This window comes from Bufo gargarizans, chromosome 8, assembly GCF_014858855.1.
Source record: "Bufo gargarizans isolate SCDJY-AF-19 chromosome 8, ASM1485885v1, whole genome shotgun sequence".
In the NCBI taxonomy this organism is placed as follows: domain Eukaryota; kingdom Metazoa; phylum Chordata; class Amphibia; order Anura; family Bufonidae; genus Bufo; species Bufo gargarizans.
Genome location: NC_058087.1, coordinates 195,760,991 through 195,787,614, shown reverse-complemented (window position 1 = coordinate 195,787,614; position 26,624 = coordinate 195,760,991). Strand labels below are relative to the sequence as shown.

The following is a 26,624-nucleotide window of genomic DNA, read 5'->3' as shown; positions in this document are numbered from 1 at the left end:
ATTCAGGGCTCAGCGGTCCAAAACGGATCAGTTTTCATTCTTATGCATTCTGAATGGAAAAGGATCCGCTCAGAATGCATCGGTTTGCCTCCATTCAGTCACCATTCTGCTCTGGAGGCGGCCTGCAGTGTTTTTCTGCCCGTCCTGGGATGCGGAGCGAGACGGATCCGTCCGGACACAAAATGTAAGTCAATGGGGACGTTTTCTCTGACACAATAGAAAACAGATCCGTCCCCCATTGACTTTCAATGGTGTTCAATACGGATCCGTCATAGCTATAGAAGACATAATTCAACCGGATCCGTTCATGACAGATACATGCTGTTGTATTATTGTAACGGAACAGTTTTTGCAGAACCATGACGGATCCTCAAAAGACGCTAGTGTGAAAGTAGCCTAAAGTAAACAATATGAAGAAACATTCCAGTGACTTTTTCAATGGACTTACTGGTGGCTCCATCATCTTTACCCTATCTGTAAGGCTGGTATTAGACCAGCGACCAGCAGATGAGGGAGACGATTGCCTGCTCATCAGAGGAGGAGAACGATGCTATTACATGCAGCCATCTCTCGCCCCCATACAAAATCATTATCCGCCGGCAGCAGACCGTGATTAGGCAGCGCGATCTGTCGCCAGCAAACAATGATTTTTCAGCCTGATTAAAAATTACAATTGCCCGATGAACAAACGTTTGCTCGTTCATGGGTTAATCGTCTGCACTATTACACAGGCAGATCATCACTAACGAGCTTTCCTACAAACGCTTGTTAGCTGTGATCTGCCGGACTATCTGTAGGTGTAATACAGAGGAGCACCTGGAGGAAGTGAATAGAAGGAAGACCGCTGCAGCAGCTTTAGATTTGGTCTAGAAGAGCCTACATGCTCTAAAGAATACCCACATAAATCACATCACAATTCCTAAGTATAGAAGGCATTCAGTAATAACACAGCTATACAACTAATCACTTGAAAGTGCCATTAAAACCAACTCAAAAAGACCCAGGCACAATGACTTGGCCTAGTGTAACCCAAGAACACCCGCATTACCATGATCTTTAAAAGCCTGGTGACAATGACTGGCCTGGTGTGACCTGAGAACACACGGACCATGAGGTCTAAAGACCCGGGCACAATGATTGACCGAGTGTAGCCTGAGAACACCTGGACCATGAGCTCTAAAGACCCGGGCACAATGCTTGGCCTGGTGTAACCTGAGAACACCTGCATTACTATGAGCTCCAAAGACCCGGACACAATGATTGACCTAGTGTAGCCTGAGAACACCCGCATTACCATGAGCTCTAAAGACCCGGGCACAATAATTGGCCTGGTGTAACCTGAGAACACCTGCATTACTATGAGCTCCAAAGACCCGGACACAATGATTGACCTAGTGTAGCCTGAGAACACACGGACCATGAGCTCTAAAGACCCGGGCACAATAATTGACCTGGTGTAACCTGAGAACCCCCGTATTACCATGAGGTACAAAAAACCCGGGCACATTGATTGGCCTGGTGTAACCTGAGAACACCCGCATTACCATGAGCTCTAAAGACCCGGGCACAATGATTGGCCTGGTGTAACCTGAGAACACCCGCATTACCATGAGCTCTAAAGACCCGGGCACATTGATTGGCCTGGTGTAACCTGAGAACACCCGCATTACCATGAGCTCTAAAGACCCGGGCAAAATGATTGACCTGGTGTAACCTGAGAACACCCGCATTACCGTGAGCTCTAAAGACCCGGGCACATTGATTGGCCTGGTGTAACCTGAGAACACCCGCATTACCATGAGCTCTAAAGACCCGGGCACAATAATTGACCTGGTGTAACCTGAGAACACCCGCATTACCATGAGCTCTAAAGACCCGGGCACATTGATTGGCCTGGTGTAACCTGAGAACACCCGCATTACCATGAGCTCTAAAGACCCGGGCAAAATGATTGACCTGGTGTAACCTGAGAACACCCGCATTACCGTGAGCTCTAAAGACCCGGGCACATTGATTGGCCTGGTGTAACCTGAGAACACCCGCATTACCATGAGCTCTAAAGACCCGGGCAAAATGATTGGCCTGGTGTGACCTGAGAACACCCGCATTACCATGAGCTATAAAGACCTGGGCACAATGATTGGCCTGGTGTAACCTGAGAACACCCGCATTACCATGAGCTATAAAGACCCGGGCACAATGATTGGCCTAGTGTAGCCTGAGAACACTCACATTACCATGAGCTCTAAAGACCCGGGCACAATGATTGGCCTGGTGTAGCCTGAGAACACTTGCATTACCATGAGCTTTAAAGACCCGGGCACAATAATTGGCCTGGTGTAACCTGAGAACACCCGCATTACTATGAGCTCCAAAGACTCGGGCACAATGATTGACCTAGTGTAGCCTGAGAACACCCGGACCATGAGCTCTAAAGACCTGGGCACAATGATTGGCCTGGTGTAACCTGAGAACCCCCGTATTCCCATGAGGTCCAAAAAGCCGGGTGCAATGATTGGCCTGGTGTAGCCTGAGAACACCCGCATTACCATGAGCTCTAAAGACCCGGGCACAATGATTGGCCTGGTGTAGCCTGAGAACACCCGCATTACCATGAGCTATAAAGACCTGGGCACAATGATTGACCTGGTGTAACCTGAGAACACCCGCTTTACCATGAGCTATAAAGACCCGGGCACAATGATTGGCTTAGTGTAGCCTGAGAACACTCACATTACCATGAGCTCTAAAGACCCAGGCACAATGATTGGCCTGGTGTAGCCTGAGAACACCCGCATTACCATGAGCTCTAAAGACCCGGGCACAATAATTGGCCTGGTGTAACCTGAGAACACCCGCATTACTATGAGCTCCAAAGACTCGGGCACAATGATTGACCTAGTGTAGCCTGAGAACACCCGGACCATGAGCTCTAAAGACCTGGGCACAATGATTGGCCTAGTGTAGCCTGAGAACACCCGCATTACCATGAGCTCTAAAGACCTGGGCACAATGATTGGCCTGGTGTAACCTGAGAACACCCGTATTCCCATGAGGTCCAAAAAGCCGGGTGCAATGATTGGCCTGGTGTAGCCTGAGAACACTGGCATTACCATAAGCTCTAAAGACCCGGGCACAATGATTGGCCTGGTGTAACCTGAGAACACCCGCATTACCATGAGCTATAAAGACCCGAGCACAATGATTGGCCTAGTGTAGCCTGAGAACACTCGCATTACCATGAGCTCTAAAGACCCGGGCACAATGATTGGCCTGGTGTAGCCTGAGAACACCCGCATTACCATGAGCTCTAAAGACCCGGGCACAATGATTGGCCTGGTGTAGCCTGAGAACACCCGCATTACCATGAGCGGTAAAGCATCTGAACATTATATACCCAGGATTCACAAGACCATCAATGGCACTTCAGCCGTACCCACCTCAGTCCGTTATACAAATCAGTTTGCTCTCCAGCCCCAGTGTTTTGCAGTGTGATATCAGTAACAGGAGATGGGGCTGTGACAACCTCTCCAAGATGATATACAGGCAGGTTGTCAGCAGTAATAGATGAATAAATGGTGCTGTAGTATAAGTCTGATCACAATGGAGTTATATTAATGTTAGTGACAGGATTATAATTATTATAATTTTTTTTTTCTTTTCTGCATTTAAAACTACACTGAACTTGTGAAAGTCTTTAACCACCAAAAAGAGATTCACCGCATGCAGCACTTACCATAAAACGTCTCCTCTTTATTAATCCATTAAAACACAAGCGGTACAGGACGCGGTACAGGACGCAGTACAGGACGCGGTACAGGCCAGCAGACATCTGGGCTTCCTGAGATCTGAGGGAAACGGCTGTTGCCTGCCGGTCTGTACCGCGCCCTATACCGCTTGTATTGTAATGGATTAATAAAGAGAAGACGTTTTATGGCGAGTGCTGCACACTTTGAATCTTTTTTAGTTGTACATTTTGGTTTCTACTATATACTGTGCACCACCGGATACATAACTAGCCCTTCTGTGTGTCTTCTACTCCTAGAGGCGGACATGCTTTAGCTCAGCAGTGCTGGTCAGTTCATACCTTTGGTTTCTTAGTGCAGACTTGTACAGTCTTGAACGGTATGACAGGATTAAGTCATCCGTGATTTACACATTTCATGCTAAAACAGGTCTACTCCGTCTGTACTGGTAAATTCAGTCTGGTTTCCGAGCTTCATACAATCTTACTAATGTTGAGCGAACTTGTAGTTTCAAGTTTGGCGTACAAGGTTCGGGTTATCTAAGAATTCCGTTATGGATTCCGCTACCACGCACCATAACTTAAAGGCTATGGACGCCTTTGTAAAAAAACTAATTTATTTATTTTGTGGAGAAAATCATTTCTCCAATTGGTTGTTTTTATCCTTCTTTTTCTTCCTATGCTCAGGAGCCTGCACTGTCTCCCTCTCCCTGCTAATGACAGCCCCGACCCGCGACGTGTTTTACAGCTCCTAATACACAGCCCAGGCATCTGCACTTTCATTATCAGTCCTACCATGTCTATTAGGTGCTAACACAATGGCCAGTGCTGTCATTAGCATACACATTGTCACCTCACATATAGTGCTATCAAACTGGGGGACCGCTCCCTGCTCATTGTCCATTTGTGACATTCGGGTGTGGGAGGGAAACACCACCCCGAACATAGGAGGAAAAGGGGGGAGGGAATAAGGCCTGGAAACTAGGTAAAGGAGATGGACACTTCCTAGTAAAACCCTAATCAAAGTCCTGACTAACTACCAGTATGAACAGACCCCCAGAAATAGGTGAGTTCATACACAGGAATACCTAGAGTCCTAACTCACCCTATAGGACCCTGGTACTAATGTCAGGACTGAGACAACCTGTTCCTCCAAAAGGAAGGACGAACAGGAGTCTCCCTCAGGCCTTAATACAAATGACAGGGAAAAGCAACACACAAAATAACCAAACAAAATACAAAAGGGAAAGAAAACACTTAACTTCAAGTGGCTATGGCAGCACCAGGAACTCAGCCGAGATCCACAACTCAAACACAGAAGCTATAAACCACATAGCATAGTGGGAGAGACAACAATACTGTAAATAGATGGGGAAAGAAGGTCTGGCAAGCACCAGAAACAACACGGACATCACTTGGTCCAAACGGAAAACATGTCAGATCAAACCACGTGTTGCCAGTCTCACCGATCTCCTGCCACTTGGCACGGGACTTCCGTGACACCATCATCCCATTGTCAGCAGTTGTGAGCAGTGACTTGGAGGTAAAGGCTGTGCTGTGTGAGCACCGGAGGATGGATGGCACGTTGGGGGGAGTGCGAGCAGTGACCGGAGGATGAATGGCACCAGGGGTTGGGTGTCAGGTCAGGCTGTGATGTGAGAGCAGCATTCTGTAATAAAGCATGCAGTACATGGCAGCCTCCCCCTCTCTGCTCTGCCATCTACAGCTGGTTAATTTGGCAGTCATACATGCACACACCACAGGTGGTGCCAGGAAGGTCCAGGGCTGGCGTTGGGTGTGCGCTTATATGTGCCATAATAAGAACTAGTACCTGGCGAAACAGCCGGCATAGAGGGGAGGCTGCCAGGTACTGCAAGCTATAGTACAGAATGCTGGCAGAGGTTGCATTCCCCGCACCCTTCCCAATGTTTTATATAAAGATAAATGTTAAAAAAAAGGGCTTCACTATTAAAAATATATAAAAAATGTTACCACACTAACAACACCCCTCACCCCCCCAAAAAATAGAATTAGGGGCCCATGCACACAACCATATGCCCTCCAAGACATACGGTCTGTGAGTGGGTCACAGCATCGTAGGTTACTAAAAATGTCTACGGGACAGTAGTCTCGCGGGCGGCCTGACGCGCACAGCGTCACAGTAAGCAACCTTATGAAGTTTAGTTTTTTGTTGGACAATTTGTACTTTCCAACACCGTCATGTACATGTAGTGGGAAGTGGGGAAAAATTCTAAAAGTTGCAGAATTGGAAAAAAATAAACAATTTATACATTTTTATAGGTTTTATTTTTTTTACCACGTTCACTACGCGGTAAAACTGACTTGTGATCTTTATTCTACAGGTCAGTATCAGTCTGGCGATACCACATATGTACAGATTTCTAGTGCCGGTTAATCTGCCCAATTCTCAGGCTGTGAAAATGAATATTTTGGCCGATGATCGCTATATGAACGCTATATGAAGAACGCTATATGAACGCTATATGAACGCTATATGATCGCTATATGATCACTATATGATCGCTATATGAACGCTCTTTAGCAATCATCTCGCAGTTTAAAGGCCCTATTACACTTCATCAGAACAAAGCAGTATTGTGGGTGCACAACCAAAAATATAAAAACCAAGCGGGTGCTACACTGTCAGATTATCGTTGCTATGATCCCTGACAAGCGCTTGTAGTGACGCTCATTAGCGATCATCTGGAAGAGAAATACTGCTGCCGATTACCCAATGAACAATCATCAGTCAACGGGTAATCGGGATCCTTAGACATGTAAAAAAATCGTCATTGTTTTCCGGCGGCAGATTGTGCTGTCTAATCAGCGCTCCGCAATGAGAATGTATAGGGACGGGCGTTGCATTAGCGATCATTCACCCCTATATTGAGGAGATTACTGCATATAATAGCAGCGGTCTCCTCTGCTAACGGGCAGTCAAATGACGGGAGCTCTTCCCCCTTGACACTCATCTGCTACATCTGCCCGTGCCGCGAATTGCCCGATGAACGAGCAAACACTCATTCATCAGGTAATTCAAATATTTTAACATGTTAAAAAAATATTCTTTGCAGGCGGCAGATTGTGGTGTCTAATCTGGAAATAAGTATACTGCGTGAGGATGAGTGATGGCGCCTCCCCATGCTGCAGAGAAGGCTGCTGCATGTAATAGCAGAGGTCTTCTCTGCTAGCGAGCAGACGATTGTCGGGAGGAACATGGTGCTGACTGCATACACCGCTGTGCCACATGGTGCTGACTGCATACACCGCTGTGCCACATGGTGCTGACTGCATACACCGCTCTGCCACATGGTGCTGACTGCATACACCGCTGTGCCACATGGTGCTGACTGCATACACCGCTGTGCCACATGGTGCTGACTGCATACACCGCTCTGCCACATGGTGCTGACTGCATACACCGCTGTGCCACATGGTGCTGACTGCATACACCGCTCTGCCACATGGTGCTGACTGCATACACCGCTCTGCCACATGGTGCTGACTGCATACACCGCTGTGCCATATGGTGCTGACTGCATACACCGCTGTGCCACATGGTGCTGCCTGCATACACCGCTGTGCCACATGGTGCTGACTGCATACACCGCTGTGCCACATGGTGCTGACTGCATACACCGCTGTGCCATATGGTGCTGACTGCATACACCGCTGTGCCATATGGTGCTGACTGCATACACCGCTGTGCCATATGGTGCTGACTGCATACACCGCTGTGCCACATGGTGCTGACTGCATACACCGCTGTGCCACATGGTGCTGACTGCATACACCGCTCTGCCACATGGTGCTGACTGCATACACCGCTCTGCCACATGGTGCTGACTGCATACACCGCTGTGCCACATGGTGCTGACTGCATACACCGCTCTGCCACATGGTGCTGACTGCATACACCGCTGTGCCACATGGTGCTGACTGCATACACCGCTGTGCCACATGGTGCTGACTGCATACACCGCTGTGCCACATGGTGCTGACTGCATACACCGCTGTGCCATATGGTGCTGACTGCATACATTGCTGTGCCACATGGTGCTGACTGCATACACCGCTGTGCCACATGGTGCTGACTGCATACACCGCTGTGCCACATGGTGCTGACTGCATACACCGCTGTGCCACACAGAAAACTGCACAACATGCTTACATAGCCCTGCTTTATATGTACACATGCTCCACTAAGGAACCTTCATACCAGCACAGTCCTACACGGACTCTCAGGAGTTCGCTTTACTCCTCCCATACATGTGGCTGATCACATGACTGTGACATCACCACAGGTCCTGTACACATAATGCGCTGTTTAGTCTGGAGATGTCAGAGAGGGGCGGGGCATCCTGTGTGCGGGACCTGGCAGGCTGCTGCTACTGTGGTCCTCACTACAAAAAGAGTCTTTTTCCAGGGAGTAAAATGGCCTGAGCGGGTGTCTATGACGCTTGTACAGGTATTATTGTGACCTCTGGTAGACACTGAACAAATGTACTCTGCTGTACATAGCATCGTGTCGTCACACTGTACTAATCTGTGTGGGACAAGTGAGCGCTCACTGTGCGGACTGCACACAATACTGTAATCAGAAGAGAGTGCAGGTAGTGAGAGCTGTCAGTAATGAGATCTATATCCTGCGTATAACGCCTGGCTCTGACTATAGATCACTGCATTAATGTTATCAGCAGACATAGATATTGTGTCTACAAATAATGGACTTTTTACAGAATGGAAAGTGAGAAACAGATCTGCTGATTACAGGCTGTAGCAGACTAAGACTCACCATGTTGTGGATTGGAATGAAATCTTACTACCAACTTACTGGCAAGTTCCAGCAGCCTATATGTAAGTGGCTGCTAGCTGTCCTATGTAACAGGATATGGGGGCGGGGCAGCAGAGCTTATGCTGTGCAACAGGATATGGGGGCGGGGCTGAGGAGCTTGTGCTGTGTAACATGATATGGGGGCGGGCTGTAGAGCTTGTGCTGTGTAACAAGATATGGGGGCGGGGCTGTAGAGCTTGTGCTGTGTAACAAGATATGGGGCGGGGCTGTAGAGCTTGTGCTGTGCAACAGGATATGGGGGCGGGACTGAGGAGCTTGTGCTGTGTAACAGGATATGGGGCAGGGCTGTGGAGCTTGTGTTGTGTAGCAGGATATGGGGGTGGGGCTGTGAAGCTTGTGCTGTGTAACAGGATATGGGGGCAGGGCTGTGGAGCTTGTGCCGTGTAACAGGATATGGGGCGGGGCTGTGGAGCTTGTGCTGTGCAACAGGATATTTGGGCGGGGCTGTGGAGCTTGGGCTGTGTAACAGGATATGGGGACAGGGCTGTGGAGCTTGTGCTGTGTAACAGGATATGGGGGCAGGGCTGTGGAGCTTGCGCTGTGTAACAGGATATGGGGCGGGGCTGTGGAGCTTGTGCTGTGTAACAGGATATGGTGGCAGGGCTGTGGAGCTTGTGCTATGTAACAGGATATGGGGCAGGGCTGTGTCGCTTGCGCTGTGTAACAGGATATGGGGCGGGGCTGAGGAGCTTGCGCTGGTGCATGTGAAATCCACAGGAACGCCCACAGAGACTCAGAAGAGATGATAACAATGAGCAAAACTCATAGAAGAGCATTTCTGAGAGCATCTGAAGAAGCAAAGCTGATACCGGTGAACAAACAAGTGCACATTTTTTATATAGTGAGACACTCTAGTACACAGGCGCTTGCACTCTTGGTTTCGAACGCTGCGGTACCGCAGCAGTATCGCCACCGCTGCTAATTAAAAGTAACATGTACAATCTCTATTCAGGTACTGCTGCATTACAGTAAGATATGGGTTTATTGATTTTTAATGCACAAAGGTGTCCATAGCCTTTACGTTCTCTCAGCACTAAATCTTACGTGTCACGGAGAATGAGGGAGTCAAGTCAAGAGCCGTCTATTGTGATCTTCTAGTGACAGGGGACCTCTGAAGATCTCTGACCTTTTACAATTCCCAGTAATTGCCTGATCTTCAGCAGCGATGAGGGGTGCATTCACATGCAGTGATCCCCTGTCCTCAAAGAACAGGGATCAGAAGCAACCTTGGACACTCCAGCTGCCGTGAAACTACAACTCCCACCATGCAAACATGCTCGGCTGTTCCAACTCCCACAGAAGTGAATGAAGCATTCTGGGAGTTGTAGTTTCTGAACAGCTGCAGTGCCGGAGGTTGCTGATTCCTGTCACTGTATACGGCAGCACAATCTGCTGCACAGGAACAATCATCTTTGGTGCCAGCAGAAGGGCGCGGTCACCCGATGAAGGAGCATCCGTTATAGAGAACAAACACTCATCCCGATAATTGGCCTGGTTTGTGGAAAAGGACCTTCACACGTGACCCCACCAGCTGCTGCTTGTGCCTGATCCTGCCTTCCATGGTGCTGAAATCTCAATGAGGAAATTCTGAGCAATGATGACCTCGCCCCAGCGCTGGCTTCACTTCTGAGCTTCACAGCAATAAGTACGGCTGTGATATAAGCTTCCGTATTAGACTGGCACCAGCCGTACTGGGCCGGACATTTCACCGTTTTATACTGCTGCACAGTTGTTGATATTTGCAGATTCTCCCATAGAACCACGGCTGGCTGCAAATCTCAGCTCTGTGAAGATCTGCATCCTTTCTGCCCGAGGAGGCCTTCTCTCCGCACAGAAGATGACCAAGGATCCTTCCCTCTGCTTCCAATATGCAAAGGCTGTATCTGCGCAGGTCAACAAGTGAAAGATAGAAAAGCAGGGAGGCAGAAAGGTTGCGTGTATGTGAAGCACTGCGCCGTGTAAAACGGGTGCACGCCAAGTCTTTTACTGCGAGAGGGAAACGAAGGACAAGCAAAAATGTGCAGAAAAAGGAATAAAAACAGAAAAGTCCAAAACCTAGCTTTTCCACATGGAAATGTCTTTTACCTGTTTCTAGGGAGATGACTAGAATATGTTTAACAATCCAATAGGATCGGGCCCCAGCTCGTGTCATTTTTATGTGGATTAGGTCATAATTTGTATACCCTCAGGCCTGGGCGGGTAGAAAGGTTTCCCTTCCTTCTCCCTGGTCGGCCCATGAGGATGACACGTCCTTACCACAGTATTAGCGCACCAAACAGCTGCCTATCTGCTTCCACCACCAGTTAGTAAACCTTCTGTAATGGTGCGGTGCTCCACCTCTCATAGCAGTGACCTCTTAGAGATCCATCAGATACTGCTGGACTGGGCCCATTAACTCAACCAACATTAATAAGCCCAAAAGTATAGGATAACTGAGGTTATTACACCTACAGAAGAAGCTGGTGTCAAGCATACCAGGTCCTGGCGATCATTGACATGTAGACCCCAAGAGGAACTTATGAAAACCGTATTTTCTTAGAAAACATATTGTCCAACCAAACGTAGAGGATGACCTAACAGCAAAAACCATGTTGGGGCCCCCGAGGTGGAGGGCCATTGCTCTCACTCCACCACTTAGATGGAGTCCAAGGGTTAGAACACAGTTCGGGGCAGCGAACAGGTGTCTGGATGGAAGATGACGTGTTTCTGGTATCATTGTCTATGACAGAAGTACTAAAAGGTATTAACTTCAATTACTAATCTGAGGGTCTGTTTACATAAATATTACCGTCTATAACAAATGGGAGATGTGTCCAGCCTGCAGATATGTGACTACTTCACTACTTACCCAGCGCAATCATAGTCTTCATCAAACCCTTTCAGGGATTTTTCTCATCCATATCTGTGCCCTCAAATTCAGTAACGTCCATCATTTTACGACATTATTGTTTCTTTTGTGTTCATTTAATATTAATGTAAAAAAACAAACTTCAATAAAAATAATGTAAAATAAATTAAAAAAAGAACTCCTCTCGCCTCTTCCACAACGTAGGGTTATTCCGAGGTTCCAGACATAAGACCAGCTTCACTTTATTCATCCAACAGAAATTGAAATCTTGCTTTTTCCGCTCTGCTCACTGGCCCGGCCCAGATCTCTCATGTCTATTGCTGGGATGATGGGGGTATATCTCCCCTGAGGGATAGGATGTCATCTTATACTTGCCCTTTTGTAGTATTTAGGTTGCCCCATAGGTTATCTGCCCGCCAGAGGTTTCACTCCCACCCATGCTCAATGTGCTTGTATACAGGGGGGATCAGACGAGACAGCTGCCGGCCAATCGAGTGTTCTGCCGACAGCTGTCTAATGTGTAGGACGGGCTTAGTGGCTGCGCATCCTGTACGTTTGTAATAGAAATTGATTGAGGAATTTCTTTCCCCCGATTAATGTTTTCATGCATTAAAAGTAAATAAAACATTCTTGACCAAACCTTATACATCATGTGGTGCACAATGGTAATAATATGTAATTAGAAGTGTTACTGAGGCTCACCAATCGGTCAATATGGATAGAGGTGCTCAATCACCGGTACACCTAAAAACCGTTAGAATGTGATGTATTGGAAAACAGAATTGTGATGGCACACTCACATTTGGTTGGATAAATAGTATTTATTGGTTTTGGTTGGGTATTCGATTGGCTTAGTTAATTATATTTTTAATTATTTATAAGTATAAAAAAATTATCTGGGCATATATTAAAAGATAGGATAAAAATTGAATAAGTAGAAGTAAATAAAAATAAATAAATAAATAAATAAATATATAAATAAAGTTATATCTGATGTTCAAAGTTTTGTAAGAGTCTATTCAGTGAGTCCTGGAATGTAGAGTCATATAGTTGCGATGTTTTTCTGGAATATTTATATTCTTTAGTACATGTACAGTGACGTTGTAAGTAGAAGGTGATCCAATATAAGTTTAATCCAAAAAATGGCGTGAAAATAATAGAAAAGCGTGAAAAAATGTAATAAAGAATTAAGGTAAAAATTTTTTTTTAAAGGTAAAAAATTAGTGCAAAGTTGGTGTTGGTTCACTCAAATATATATTGTGCACAATAAAAAATTGATAATCAACATTGATTATAGATTCAAATGGTGTGAGTGATATTTAGAACAATGTCAGATATTTGCTGGTAGGAAATCTGCAGTAGTTGTTCTTCCACTCGTCAGATTTTCCAATGTTGGAACGTCCGCCCTTTAATGGTAGAGCCGGTACCTTACTGATAGTATATATATGATATATAAAGATAAAGTCTATTATATAGTATCCCGATGCAGTCTATTCAAATAGCCGTCCTGTTTGGTAAAATATATATATTCATACGTAGAGGAATACTTAGTATTTAGAAAGGTGTACTTTACCACTCTTCTTCCGTTACAGTGTACTCCTTTGTGCAAGGACCTGCGTGGCGTCCCACGTGATCGCTCGCCTTACCATGTGATGCTGCACGTGATGATGATGCGGGTCAACGTCACACGGTGTTGTGGTTCCTGATTGGCCAATCTCTTTTGCTGCGGGATATTTGAAAAGTTTCTCGCTGAGACGAATATGTTCTTTGCGAAAAATGAAATAATTCCAAGTGGTGATTTTCCTTTAGTCCTCACTGGTTCCTTAGACCAGACGCGTTTCGGGACACTTATGGTCCCTTCCTCAGTGGTCAAGTTGTGTTGTATCAGGAGCAAGTGAGGATTTAAATGCTGGTTGCTTTAAGGGGTGTTACCTTCAGTTTGATTGAGTTGATTGTAAATCCTGGTCTGTAAATCCTGGTAATAATATGTAATGAGTGCGGCGCAGGAGCAGTGCTGGGGCGTCCCCAGAAGACGCGACCCCACTGTCCCCCCCACCAGGAGTGGTCCCCGGCCTGCAGGTAGGCCTCCAGGACTAGGAACACATTAATACATTCCTAAGAATATTTTTTATTCAATCTTATAATATATAAAAAATAAATGTGAAAGAAAACTCCTCCGAGAATTTAATCCATTTCAATGAAAATAGAAAAAAAGTTATGACTGATGAGTGACAGCAGTACAAGAGTACAGGAGACAGTGTGAGAACCTAAAGTGTTAATATCATAGAAGGAGGAGGAGTGAGGTTCATCCAACCCCCTACCTCAGCCTATCACATCTCCATAAACACCTAGCTGGGGTGAGGCCACTGGCTCCGTGATTCTCCCTAGGATATATACCCCACCAGTCCCTCAGCCTCTCCCTTTTCCTGCTGGAACCAGTAAGTAGCCCTTACCTTGGGTCCCTGCTTGTGGTTGGGGCCCCATGACCTCTCTAGCTCTGCTCTGCTGTCTGCTTCCCTTCTTTACATGGTTGACTTACCTGAGGCTGTAGTTTTCTCTTTTATACAATGTCTCACCGGCATCTCCTCTTGTGGCCTTGTGTCTTGGTGAATCCTTGGGAGACATAGTCCTGAATTTCCTGAATCATCTTCTAATATGATCTCATTTATTGAGGAACCCAGGCTTATTCTATTCAATGCAGGCAGCTGTGGACTGGGATGTACTGGGGGCACCTACTTACCCCGGTCCTATAGTCCCTACAGTCGCCATGTTCTGTGTATATTAATACTAGAGCTCCTTCCCATTATTAGAGTTTTTGAGGACTTTTTTTTTCTGCAGAGTTGTCTTCCATATATTGTGTAATCTTTCCAGTTCTTCCCATTTCCTGGTAGGCAGCGGAGACACGAGGTTCCCGTTACTTGCTGGTACTAGGAAGATATCTTCTTTCCTTGTTTATTTGCTTTATTATCTCCTTTTGAAGAAGAAAAACAACATTTTAATGTTTTCGCTGTAATTATTTGAGCCTATTGTAGTTACTCATCAGCCTTAATGGGAACCTCCACATTTTAATACTGTGTAGTCTTCAGGTTTTCTTGTCTGTACAGAGCATTGCTGTCATTATGATAACATTGTGGCTGCCTACAGTCACCACTAGGGGGAGCTGAGACGCTCACTGCATACTGTCTCATTACTGAGTCCGGTTTATAAATGTTTGCAGCGCTCTCCCCCTAGTGGTGGCTGCAGGGAGCAGGTGTTCCATCATGTTACTATGCTGCGAAGAGGTTTTATCAGAAAAAAACTATCTGCGACTTCTATTAATATATATATGAGATGAAAGGGAAAGGAATTTTAGGCCAATTTATATAGACAGTGGTGATGTACGATCCGCCCGGCCACCAAAATGTCACCACAAAATCAAGCAGAAACAATCATTTATTATCCTACATCCAGAGTAAGGAACTGGTGATATCTGTGTGTTACAGATTCTGTTTTCTGTCAAGGAATGAAAGAGACGTACAGAGATAAAGACACCAAGATATCACCGACCAAGAATATCACTGAACATAACATGGCGTCCGGACCCTCTGAAAAGGTAAGAGACACATACAAATGCCCAGGTTACACCAGCTGTACATATATAATTATATACAGGAGATGCCCAGGTTATACCAGCTGTACATATATAATTATATACAGGAGATGCCCAGGTTATACCAGCTGTACATATATAATTATATACAGGAGATGCCCAGGTTATACCAGCTGTACATATATAATTGTATACAGGAGATGCCCAGGTTATACCAGCTGTACATATATAATTATATACAGGAGATGCCCAGGTTATACCAGCTGTACATATATAATTGTATACAGGAGATGCCCAGGTTATACCAGCTGTACATATATAATTATATACAGGAGATGCCCAGGTTATAGCAGCTGTACATATATAATTATATACAGGAGATGCCCAGGTTATACCAGCTGTACATATATAATTATATACAGGAGATGCCCAGGTTATACCAGCTGTACATATATAATTATATACAGGAGATACCCAGGTTATACCAGCTGTACCTATATAATTATTTACAGGAGATACCCAGGTTATACCAGCTGTACATATATAATTATATACAGGAGATGCCCAGGTTATACCAGCTGTACATATATAATTATATACAGGAGATGCCCAGGTTATACCAGCTGTACATATATAATTATATACAGGAGATGCCCAGGTTATAGCAGCTGTACATATATAATTATATACAGGAGATGCCCAGGTTATACCAGCTGTACATATATAATTATATACAGGAGATGCCCAGGTTATACCAGCTGTACATATATAATTATATACAGGAGATGCCCAGGTTATACCAGCTGTACATATATAATTATATACAGTAGATACCCAGGTTATACCAGCTGTACATATATAATTATATACAGGAGATGCCCAGGTTATACCAGCTGTACATATATAATTATATACAGGAGATACCCAGGTTATACCAGCTGTACATATATAATTATATACAGGAGATGCCCAGGTTATACCAGCATGCTCCATATCACTATATACAAGAAGATGTATAACTTATACCAGCTGTACATATATCATTATATACAGGAGATGCCCAGGTTATACCAGCTGTACATATATAATTATATACAGGAGATGCCCAGGTTATACCAGCATGCTCCATATCACTATATACAAGATGTATAACTTATACCAGCTGTACATATATAATTATATACAGGAGATGCCCAGGTTATACCAGCTGTACATATATAATTATATACAGTAGATACCCAGGTTATACCAGCTGTACATATATAATTATATACAGGAGATGCCCAGGTTATACCAGCTGTACATATATAATTATATACAGGAGATGCCCAGGTTATACCAGCTGTACATATATAATTATATACAGGAGATACCCAGGTTATACCAGCTGTACATATATAATTATATACAGGAGATGCCCAGGTTATACCAGCATGCTCCATATCACTATATACAAGAAGATGTATAACTTATACCAGCTGTACATATATCATTATATACAGGAGATGCCCAGGTTATACCAGCTGTACATATATAATTATATACAGGAGATGCCCAGGTTATACCAGCTGTACATATATAATTATATACAGGCGATGCCCAGGTTATACCAGCATGCTCCATATCACTATATACAAGAAGATGTATAACTTATACCAGCTGTACATATATCATTATATACAGGAGATGCCTAGGTTATACCAGCTGTACATATATAATTATATACAGGAGATGCCCAGGTTATACCAGCTGTACATATATAATTATATACAGGAGATGCCCAGGTTATACCAGCTGTACATATATAATTATATACAGTAGATACCCAGGTTATACCAGCTGTACATATATAATTATATACAGGAGATGCCCAGGTTATACCAGCTGTACATATATAATTATATACAGGAGATGCCCAGGTTATACCAGCATGCTCCATATCACTATATACAAGATGTATAACTTATACCAGCCGTTATAAATGAATAAATGGTTATAAATGAATAAATAAATAAAGATTATGATAAAAAAGGGTTATTAAACTAGTACACACCCATATGAATTCATGAAAGATCATAGAGAGTCATAGACAATCATTAAATATACATGATATATCATAAATTGAACAAAAATATAAAATACATACTTAGTGAGGAATGATAATAGTGAATATTGGAATTAGATGAGAATAATAGTGATGTGAAGTGCATAAAATAACATAGTGAAAAAAGGTGAGATAATGTGCGCGTGCAATAGAGTGAGAAAGAGTGCAGATCCGGTGAGTGTGCCTGTAAGGAGTTAATTGATTATTAAATACATAATTATAAGCGCCATGCGGAGATACTTTTGCCAGGACTGTTGCTGGTTCTAAATGAGTCTAGTAAATGTGGAAAGCTGCCCCCGTCTTTGGCCGAAGCAACGGTTACATTGATCCTTAAAAAGGGGAAACCGGGAAATAAAGTTGAGGACTATCGCCCAATATCACTGCTTAATGCAGATTATAAAATAATCGCAAAAGTCCTTTCCAACCGTTTAAAAAAAGTAATAGCGCGCTTGATACATGTAGATCAGACAGGGTTCATCCCCGGGCGACAGATACAGACCAATATACGGCGGACCTTCCTTAATATTCAGATTGGCGGGGGGGAGGACCGCTCGATATTATCCTTGGACGCCGCTAAAGCGTTTGACCGTGTCGAGTGGCCCTTTCTCTGGCGTGTTATGTACAGGATGAATCTGGGCCAGGAATTTATTGGATGGGTCAAACTGTTATATAGTGAAGCAACTGCTAGAATTAAGGTTAACGAGGCGCTTACCCCTGCCATCTCCCTAAAGCGGGGAACACGACAGGGATGCCCCCTTTCTCCACTCCTCTTCGCAATCTTTATGGAACCTCTTGCCTGTAGGATACGGACTGAACCTGGTATATCCGGTTTCGGGGGGAGAGGGACGGACGATAAGATTTGTTTATACGCAGATGACGTTTTACTCTACCTAAACGATGGTTGGAGAAGCGTCCCCAATGTTATGCGGATAACCGAGGAATTCGGCAGAATTGCTGGGTACGAGATAAACTGGCTGAAGTCTGTACTCTTCCCCCTGAATCGGATGCCCCCTCCTAACGATCTTAAGATCAGAGTTATTCCCCCAACAGATCATTTAGATTATCTCGGGATAAAAATCAGTAATAATATCAGGGAATATAATCAATTAAATATTTCCCCTTTAGTAGGGAGAATAAAAGACAAAATAAGAGTGTGGCAGAAACTCCCACTTTCGCAGATCAATAGGATTGCGTTGATTAAAATGGTTTTGTTACCTTGGATATTGTACACGGTTAGCTCCTGCCCCGCTTGGATTGAGGATAGCGTCTTCAATCTGATTGATCGCTTGATAAATGATTTGATATGGGGCAGAAAAAGGGTCCGCATTAAACTACAATACTTGCGAATGGCCGTAAGCAACGGGGGCCTAGGCCTGCCCCATTTTCAAATCTATTATCTGTGTGCACAATTACAATGGTGCGTCAATGCCGGGGACGGAGTGTTAATATCACATATCCTAGGCCAACGCCCACCACACTTTAATAACATTTTTAGTATATTGGAATCTGGGCTGTTTCAACGTACAGATTACTCCTGCTCCATCGGAGCCGTGCTACAGAAAGTTTGGAATAAAATCAAGACACTGATCCATGCCCCTCAAATTTTGGACTTCTCCCCCTTATGGGACAACCCTGCCCTAACTGAATTTTTGAAACTCAACGAAAACGAATTTTGGATTCGAAAAGGTATTACGTTATTTTCACATATATACACAAAAGGGAATTGCAAATCAATACGGGAATTGATAAAACAAGCACCAATAATTGCACTAGAGCACTATAGATATTGTCAACTACAACACGCACTAGCATATACTCTCAAGAAAACACCTCTGATGAAAGCTACTCCGGGATTTTTATTATTTTGTTATAACACAGTAGGGAACAAAGTTAAGATTTCACTAATATACAGGAGATTCATCGAGGAAATGAGCACTATCACTAAATTTAAAAGTGTGGATAAATGGAAGATAGATATCGGGGAATGTAACCCCTCACAATGGCAGGAAATATATCAAAACATAAAGAAGGCCTCTTTTTCACGACAACACCGATTGATACAATTTAAAATAATACACCGTCTATACGTCACTCCGAGTCTGCTGACTAAAATTTATATCAATAAGGGTCAAGAATTTAGCTGTCTTAAATGCTCTTGTGTAGCCGCAGGGCTTGTACACATGTTGTGGGATTGCCCTGCTATTAGGATCTTCTGGGGCTGTATATTTCAGACAATGGTGGCAAACAGCCGGAGTAGTCCCCCCATGACTATCCAAGTAGCTGTTCTTGGATTGTTCCCTCCTGAGTACAAAAATAAAACCCCCAAAAACGAACAGGTATACTGGTTAAAGGGGTTTCTACTGGCCAAAGTGATTATCTTGAGACAGTGGGTGAAAGATAGACCCCCAACAATCAATGATTGGCAAAGTTTAAGGACGAGAATAACACACTTTGAGGGTATGAAACGACGCGGACTAGACGATACCATCGGAATGGGCCTACAGAGAAGGGAAATAGCTAGCCGTAATACCCCTGATCAGAATTGATGATTTTTCAGAAGTGGAGACCACGGTATAAATATACACCAACAAACCATTACATATTCCTAAAAGATAAACTCTATCAACACAGCCCACGCAAAAACATATGTGAAACATATGTGAAACTGTAAAGGTTCGAATGAAAAACTCTTACGAGGGGGGCAAGAATATTCCGCCGCCCCTCGAGGCGGCCGCACCAAGCCAGGTGGAAATGGGTGGGGGGCGGGGGGGGGGGATGGGGGGTGGGCTATGCTTTTCCTTTTTTTTCCACTGTGTTTTCTGGGCTGTGGATTCTGTGTCTATGAACTGGTATTATAGCTGGACTGCCCTGATTACAGCTGTTTTTGTTGTACGTGTCTGCTCTTTGGCATGAATATGATACACTGTCTGATATGTGACTAGAAACTTGTCTTTATACTGTTTATAAAATAAAAAAAAAAAAAAAAAAAAAAAAAAAAAAAAAATACATAATTATAACATGTGAAAAAAAAAGGAAAAGAGTTATTTGTTTTTTACATATGAAGAAGCAACGGAGCGGGGCGCAGCCGTAGTGAAGTGCGGCTTGACTTGGGGGGAAGACAAAAGGGCATAAAAGGGTTAAGTATTCTGTGTGTCTGGGGAGGTCAGGTTCAGGGCAGGGGGTGTGTGTCTGGGGCATTTTCCCGGGCAGTATAAGATGCAGGGTTTTAGTGGGAGGTCCATCTGACCAGTCAGTAGCCTGAGGGAAGTTGGCGGTTGTGGTTTGTGGACGCTGGATTGTGAGGTTATGGCCTCCCTGGAGGATATGCTGGCCGCGGTTCGCGCTGCTGCTGAACATCGGGGCATGGAGTGGCTGCAGCAGAATCTTATGGGATCGTTGGGGGCCCCTGCCGCTAGCCCGGAGGATCCCCCTGCGCGGCCTCGGGCTCGCAGGTCTGCCCCACCTGAACGTTGGAGCCCTGATGTTACCCCCAGGGCTCGTCGGCGCCTAAGGAGCCCCTCCGGGGACCCTCCGCTGCGGTCGGCGGTGCAGGCGCTGCCTGCCTCACCCCGCCGCAGCGGGAGGAATCTTGCACGGCGCGGCGGGCCTGCGGGAGAAGGCGGGTCCCAAGCCCGGCCTGTTTCCCGGCATCGGCGAGGGGGTGCTTCTGTTGGTGCGGCGTCCTCCCCCCGAGATGTCCCGCGGGGCGAGCGAGCCCGGCGCGTCCTACCTGTCCGCGATGTGGAGCCAGAGGAGTCGGTGGGGCGTCCGGCTGCAGGTGCGTGCGGTGCGGGCCTTCTTCCTGTTGCTGTTGGAGCGGCGGCGGTGCGGCCGCGGCCTGGTGGTACAGGCCGGCGGCTCCAGGATCGCGATGTCCGGCGTGTGGAGGAGCGGCGCAGGGTTGCTGGTGCAGCTGGTGGACGATCCGGGCGGCGGGCGGCTGTGGCTGTGCGGAGCAGTGTCTGCGCTGGCTCCGGGCCTGGTGTGTCCTCCTGCGCCCCTGCTGGTGAGATGCGGTACTGCACTCCGGCTGGAGCTGGGAGTTCTTCTCTTTCCTCTGGCCTGGTGGTACAGGAGCAGTGCCACCAGGTGGCGCACTCGTCCTGTGTTTTTCCCGGGACTGCTGATGAGGTGCCTGTGGAGCTGGCCCTGGAAGAGGGTGAAGTGGATCCGGGTTCTGGACTTGAGGATGACGGGTGCCCGCGGCCGGCGGTGGAGCCGGCTTCATCTTCGGCTGGATCGTCGAGGGCGGCTTCCGGTGGATCTGCGGCTGCTGGGCGGACCGCCCAGGGACGGCCAGGTATGGAGACGACTGGGGCTTTATGTGTTCCGGGGGTGGGGGGTGGGGTTTGTTTGCCGGGTTTGGGGTCTCAGACTTTTGCTAGGGAAATGCTGGCGAGTATATTGTCCTTATTGGCGGGGGCGGGTTCTGGGACTGGGGCGTCCCCGGCGGCGGTCTGGTCGCCCTCGGTTTCTGCGCCTTGTTCGCCGCAGGCGGCGGGGGGATTGGGTTTGCCGGGTGTGGCGGTAGCAGTGCCCACAGGGGCGGTTGGTGGTGGCGCAGCGGGCGTTGATAAGGGGGCGGTCGGTGAGGATGTGAGGCTGGCGGATTCGGCGAGAGGGGAGATTTATGTCTGTTTTGAGGGGCCTTTGGGGGCCCATTTAAAAATGGAGGTGAGGGAGAAAATCTGGAGGGGCGAGTATGTGGAGATTTTTTCCTTGCTGCCTTTGGAGAAGTTTAATCTGGATAGGGGTAGAGTGGATGAGAGCAAGAAGGAGGACGAGGAGAAGCGGCGATACAGGTTGATTCCTCGTACTTTTATGAACTGGTTGCAGGCGTTTGCTATTTTGGCGGGTGTTGTTGGGGAGAAGGCGCCGGAGCATTGTTCGGCCCTGTTTTGCTACATGGACGCGATTGGGGAGGCGTACAGGGTTTATGGCGGGTCGGCGTGGCTCCGCTATGATGAGCAATTTAGGCAGAGGAAGGCGGTCCGGCCTAACATTCGGTGGGATCACAAGGACATTAGTCTGTGGATGCGGCTGATGTCGGCGCCAAAGGTGGGGCAGCAGCCCTTTCGGGGAGCGGCCGGGGGCTCCTCGGCCTCGGACTCCCAGGGTGGCAGTAGGAGGGGTTGTTGCTGGCAATATAATGAGGGACACTGCAAGTTCTTCACGGACTGCCGGTATAAGCACGAGTGCTCGGGCTGCGGCGGCGCCCACAGTTTGTCGCGATGTTTTAAACGTGGTAGAGGGAAGAGTTCTGAGACTGGGCAGAAGAGGGGTGACGCCGGTGAAGGTGGGCGAGATGGCCCCCTTTCTAAGTGAGTACCCGGATAGGGAGGCGGCGGCCTTGCTGTTCTCCGGTTTTACGGATGGGTTCAGGATCCCATGCACTGCGGTGGGGCCTGTGGTGGCATCCCGTAATTTGAGGTCGGCCTTGCGATGTCCGGCTGTGGTTAGTGAGAAGATCGCTAAGGAGGTGGCAGCGGGCCGTGTTGTTGGGCCTTTTGTTGAGTGTCCTTTGCCGGGTTTATGGGTGTCTCCTTTGGGGCTTGTTCCTAAAAAGGAGCCCAATAAATTCAGGCTTATTCATCACCTCTCTTATCCGAAAGGGGGGTCGGTGAATGACGGCATTGATGAGGGCTTATGTTCGGTTTCTTATACTTCTTTTGATGCGGCAGTTCGGTGGGTGCGTTTGATGGGGCAAGGGGCTTTGATGGCCAAGACGGATATCGAAGCGGCTTTCCGTTTGCTTCCCATTCACCCGGACAGTTTTCATTTGCTTGGTTTTAAGTGGGAAGATCGTTTTTATGTTGATTGTTGTTTGCCAATGGGTTGCTCCATTTCTTGTTCGTTGTTTGAGACGTTTAGCACCTTTTTGGAATGGGTGGTGAAGCAGGAGGCGGGGTGGAATTCGGTGTTGCACTACCTGGACGATTTTTTGTTTTTGGGTCCAGGGGGGTCGCGGGTTTGTTCTGTTTTGTTACGGACTATGGAGCGGGTTGCGGCTCGGTTCGGGGTTCCCTTGGCCCCTGAAAAGACGGAGGGCCCTTCCACGTTGATTCGATTTTTGGGCATTGAGATTGATAGCATGGCAATGGAGTGTCGGCTTCCTGCTGACAAGGTGGAGGATTTGCGTACTGAGGTGGCTTTGTTGGGGCAGTTGAAGAAGGTGCAGCTTCAGCGTGTGCAATCTGTTTTGGGCAAGTTGAATTTTGCCTGCCGCATATTGCCCATGGGGCGGGTTTTTTGTCGGCGTCTGGCTATGGCGACGGCGGGTGTCACGGTTCCGACTCACTATGTTCGGTTGACGGCTGAAGTCCGTGCGGACTTGGCTGTTTGGAGGGGTTTTCTTACTGGTTTTAACGGTAAATCGGTGTGGATGGAGGAACCGGTTACTAGTGTGGATTTGGAGCTTTGGTCGGATGCGTCGGGTTCCTGCGGTTATGGGGTCTTTTGTCAAGGGCAGTGGAGTGCTGGGTCTTGGCCGGAGGAGTGGGGGTCGGCCGGTTGGTTGGGTAACTTGGTATTGTTGGAGTTGTTCCCTATTGTTTTGGCGACTGAGTTGTGGGGTGATGTGTTGCGTAATAAGCGGGTGAGGTTTTATTGCGATAACTTGGGTGTGGTTCAGGTGATCAACAAACAGACGGCTAGTTCTCCCCCAGTTTTGCGGTTGCTGCGGCATTTTGTGCTTAGGGGTTTGGAGTTGAATGCTTGTTTTGTGGCGGTTCATGTGCCGGGGGTGGATAATTCAATTGCGGACTCCCTTTCTCGTTTCCAGTGGGATCGTTTTCGGCAGCTGGTTCCGGGAGCGGAGGTTCGTGGGTTGCCTTGTCCCCAGTGGCTCTGGCGCGTGGCCTTGGGTTGTCCTCGGGATTGATCCAGCGGTCTGTGAGTGCCAGCACGTGGTCTGCTTATTCAGCGGTATGGGTCTTGTGGGAGCGGTTGCTGGATCAGGTTGGTGGGAGTGATTTGTGTGGTGATTTTCAGACATTGTTGGTTTCTTGGTTGGGTGAGTCTTTTTCTTCCCAGGTGTCTTTCTCGGTAGTGTCAAAACGTGTGGCGGCTGTGGGGTTTTGGTTGCGACTCCGGGGGTTGCCGGATGTGTCCAGGAGTTTCTTGGTGCGGCAGGCGTTAAAGGGTTATCGCCGCGGGGCTGTGCGTCGTGATACGCGGCGCCCGGTTTCATTTCAGGTACTGCGGAAGTTGTGGGATGGGGCTGCGTTGGTGTGTTGTTCTGTTTTTGAGGTCTGCTTGTTCCGTGCTGCCTTTTCGCTGGCGTTTTTTGGGGCCTTTCGGATCTCCGAATTGGTGGCTCGCAGCAAGGCTTCGGGCGGAGGTTTGCTGCGGGAGGATGTGTGCGTGAGTGAGGATGGTTTGTGTTGTTTGATACGCCGGTCTAAGACTGATCAACTGGGTAAGGGTGTTCGTGTGTGGTTGCGCCCGTTGATGGGGTCGGTGCTTTGCCCTGTGCGTTGTTTGGAGGAATTTTTGCAGTTGCGGCCGGAGGTCGGGGGATCTCTGCTGGTTCACCAGGATGGGTCGGTGCTGTCGAGGTTTCAGTTTGTGGCGGTTTTTAGGAAGTGCTTGACGGCGGTGGGTTTGCCGGCTCTGGATTATGCGGCCCATTCGTTTCGCATTGGCGCTGCGACAGAGGCTGCCAGGTGGGGTTTGGGTGAGGATGCTATTAAGCGGATTGGTCGCTGGGAGTCGTCTTGCTTCCGGTCCTATATCCGTCCTCATCTTGTGTAAGTTGTTATTGTGGCATGGGGTCTTAGTGGGTCTGTTAATGTGTTTTTTCTTTTGTTCTGTTTTCTTATAGGGTCTGACGGTTGTCTGGCTTGGATATTCGGTCATTCATACGTGTATTGGGGGGCTTGTCGGGCGGATGTGCGGCGGAATGGAAGACAGTTGGGTTTTGATCCGGCCGTGTTGCAGGTTAGGTGGATTGGTTTGCGGGGTCTGATGTGGGGGCGGGTTTTGCCCGAGTTGCGGGCTAATGTGGCGTTGGATAGACCTCCTGACATTTTGGTGCTGCATGTTGGTGGCAACGACTTAGGGGTTCGGTGTTCGCGAGATGTAATTCGCGATATTAAATTGGACCTGTTGCGGTTATTGTCTGATTTCCCGGGTTTGTTGCTGGTGTGGTCCGATGTGGTGGCCAGACGGAGTTGGCGGCTTGCGAGGTCTGTGGATAGGGTGAATAAGGCCCGCGCTAAGCTAAATAAGGAGGTGGGGCGTTTTGTGAAGCGCTTGGGTGGTTTTGTGGTGCGTCATCGAGATCTGGAGGCGGCTTCGCCTCAGTTCCTGCGGTCTGATGGTGTTCACCTCAATGATGTGGGGGCTGATTTGTGGGCATTGGGTGTTCAGGAGGGTTTGGAGACAGCCCTGAGAGTTTGGCGAGACGCCCATAGGTGAGGTGTCACCTCTGGTCATCTGTGGCAGGCAGGGGGAAGGATCCTGGAAGGTAATTCAAGGGTGAAAATGGTGCACTGCATGTGAAAATGTGCAACGCATGTGTTTTTTAAGCTGTACGCTGGGGCCCCTGTTTGGCAAACTGGGCCTACAGGGTTATTTACTGGAACTAAGAAATGGTGCCCTTGGGTCGGTGAGCGCGGCCAGGGGTAATGTGGTGATACCAGTAAAAGTGATGAGTAAGAGTACAGCTTGATTGGTTGCCTTCCGGGGTCCTTCTACAATGCAAGGGGTTGCAGTGTCGGGTTGGTTGGCCGTGGTCATGTTATGTTGGGTAGATATATATATGTTATATATATGTTATTATGGAAATGCATAATTGTTTGATTAAAAGAAACATGTGAACATGTTGGGTTAATAAAGTTAGGCCACGGCCCGTTTTACCACAGAAGGTCTCCGTGTCATTTGTGGGTCTGGGGGTTTAGGGACAGGTTTTAGTGACGGTTAGCCCGTAATAGTTCTTACATCCCTTTAAGTCAGAAGAAGCAACGGAGCGGGGCGCAGCCGTAGTGAAGTGCGGCTTGACTTGGGGGGAAGACAAAAGGGCATAAAAGGGTTAAGTATTCTGTGTGTCTGGGGAGGTCAGGTTCAGGGCAGGGGGTGTGTGTCTGGGGCATTTTCCCGGGCAGTATAAGATGCAGGGTTTTAGTGGGAGGTCCATCTGACCAGTCAGTAGCCTGAGGGAAGTTCCCGCCCACCCTCCCCTTTTTTGTTTAGAGGTTCGTGGTTGTCTCGAGGGGCAGGCAGGGGGAAGGATCCTGGAAGGTAATTCAAGGGTGAAAATGGTGCACTGCATGTGAAAATGTGCAACGCATGTGTTTTTTAAGCTGTACGCTGGGGCCCCTGTTTGGCAAACTGGGCCTACAGGGTTATTTACTGGAACTAAGAAATGGTGCCCTTGGGTCGGTGAGCGCGGCCAGGGGTAATGTGGTGATACCAGTAAAAGTGATGAGTAAGAGTACAGCTTGATTGGTTGCCTTCCGGGGT

At 47.3% G+C, this 26,624-nt stretch overlaps 2 protein-coding genes across 5 annotated transcripts in view; both read left to right on the top strand.

Moving 5' to 3' along the window:
- The window catches only part of LOC122944600, a 565,582-nt gene that overhangs the window by 268,021 nt on the left and 270,937 nt on the right, over nucleotides 1–26,624 (top strand). The window lies entirely within an intron of this gene.
- The window catches only part of CARD8 (caspase recruitment domain family member 8), a 33,694-nt gene continuing 20,920 nt past the window's right edge, over nucleotides 13,851–26,624 (top strand). For 2 of the 4 annotated variants that reach the window (XM_044303056.1, XM_044303055.1), the window contains exons 1-2: nucleotides 13,851–13,907; nucleotides 14,970–15,061. The gene's annotated coding sequence lies outside the window, so the exon portion shown is untranslated. Of the gene's footprint in view, nucleotides 13,908–14,951; nucleotides 15,062–26,624 lie in introns of all 4 variants that reach the window. The other 2 variants (XM_044303053.1, XM_044303054.1) reach the window with 2 other exon arrangements.